Below are 1882 nucleotides of genomic sequence, written 5' to 3'. Positions count from 1 at the left end.
TTTAAATAGAGTGACTAGGAAAGATCTCACTATGGAGGTGACATTTGAGCAAAGCTATGAAGGAATATCCTGAGGAAGAATGTTCCAGGCAGATGAAAGAGGGAAGAGCAAGTAGAATGGCCTGGAGCAGCAGCACATCTGTGAGTTAGAGAAACTAGGAAGTCAGGTCTGCCTTTGCCAAAAAGCCCTCGGAACCCATCGGCCTGCCCCAAACCAGATGCGTTCCCCTTCTCGATGATCTCCCTCATCGTAACATCGACCATATTATACTGCAATGTCTCCCCCGCCAGACTGTGAGCAACTTGGGGACAGGAGCTATGTCTTTTATTTTGACATTTCCAGTGCCCAGTGTAAGGCTTAATATATATTTATTGACTGCCTAACAGAATCAATAAATGAACAAAACAGCTATGAATCCTTGAGAATGTCTCCTTCACCTCTACCTCTGGCAGCACCTGGTACACTGTATGGCAAAGATTGGGTCTTGGAAAATACAATGTTTGTTGAATGGCTTATAGATACAGTTTGTGCTTATTGAGCACAGATATCATGCTTTATGTGCTTATGCCACTTATCCTTTGAGGAGTCCTATGAGCTAGTAGGTACTGCTATTGTATGCAGTTTGCAGATTAGGACACTGAGGCTCAAAGAAGAAAGGGCTCACCCATGTCACGCAGCCAGCAAGTGCCGAAGCTCTGAGTCAAACCTGATCAGTTTGACTCCCAAGGCCATATTTGCTAAGCCCGAAGCCTCTCTCCCTTTCAGAGACGGGGGACTGGGAGTAGAGAGAGAGGAGGGCTAGAGAGGGATGGAGGAAGCGGGGAGGAAGGTCTCCCTGCAGGGACTGGGGATGGCGTCTCCCCATCCGCATGTTTCTTCCATGCAGACCAAGGTGTCAGACACACCGTGGGTCCTCGGAAAAGGTCAGGGAATGTTAAATAGACATCGACTATTCCTGTTTCCAAAGACGGGTGTTTTTGCATGGTTTGAGTTTCAAAACAATTCCAACAAGGCCTCAGATTAAGATCAATGCAAGTTCTGACTCTAATCCTAGTCATAACTCTGCCCAGCTTTGCCCCTAATTTTCTAGGTGATCTTCTGGGTAACCTCCATCTTCCTCCCAGGTATGGCCTTGCCTCCTTAAGAACAACACAGTCCACAAGGTTTGACACCTTATGGGTAAAGGACCCCAGCAGCCCGAGGGATCTCCTTTATCGGGGTCCGCGCCTTGCCCGCCTCTCCCAGGGTCCCCTCTTTGCTCTCGGACCCCACCTTCTTCAGTCTCTCCTGCTCCAGCTGGTTCGTCCCCGGTTTATGCAGCCCCCATGCCTGTCACTGACCTCTTTGGCTTGGCCTCAGCTCCTGCTCCTGTGGCCTGCTCCCCTGAGCAGCCTCGTCAGGCAGAGCCTGCAGCCCCTGGCTCTGCTGGCTCCCCGCCTCCAGCCCCAACACTGGGGTCCAGGGGTTGCAGATCCCAACAGATTCTTGGGCTCCAGAATCTTAAAGCCTTGAATGGGAGTGAGCAGGGAAGACAGGCCCGGAGGTGGTAAGAAGAAACTGCCGCCTGCACCCAACCGGGCATTCCTCTGCTCAGGCCCCAGCTGCCTTCACAAACGCAGGAAATCCAGCAGAATCCCAGGGACTGGGGCTGGCTCTCCTGCCAAAGGGGCCTGGGCAGCCACCAGGAAAATTCCAGTGGGAGGTGGATTTGAGTCCTGAGTTATCCAGGTCACAGCCTTATCCGGCTTCACAGGGCGTTTGCTAATCCCCTCAGCCTGGAGTAATCACCCCCACCTGGGCCCTGAGCTCAGAAGTTTCTTAAGGATCTGACAACTTGCTAAGAAACTTGACTGTATAAGTACCTGGGGCCCTCAGTCTTGGC

General features: G+C 51.6%; 1 protein-coding gene across 1 annotated transcript in view; it reads right to left on the bottom strand.

Annotated features, from left to right (window-relative positions):
* Nucleotides 1-1548, bottom strand: part of PLA2G5 (phospholipase A2 group V) — a 19156-nt gene extending 17608 nt beyond the window's left edge. The window contains exon 1 of the mRNA XM_039854182.1: nucleotides 1341-1548. The gene's annotated coding sequence lies outside the window, so the exon portion shown is untranslated. The remainder of the gene's footprint in view (nucleotides 1-1340) is intronic.
* Between the last annotated feature and the right edge of the window lie 334 nt (nucleotides 1549-1882).

This window comes from Pteropus medius, unplaced genomic scaffold (assembly GCF_902729225.1).
Source record: "Pteropus medius unplaced genomic scaffold, Ma_sr-lr_union100, whole genome shotgun sequence".
Taxonomy (NCBI): domain Eukaryota; kingdom Metazoa; phylum Chordata; class Mammalia; order Chiroptera; family Pteropodidae; genus Pteropus; species Pteropus medius.
Note: the sequence above shows the minus strand (reverse complement) of the source record. Positions and strands in the feature narration are given on the sequence as shown.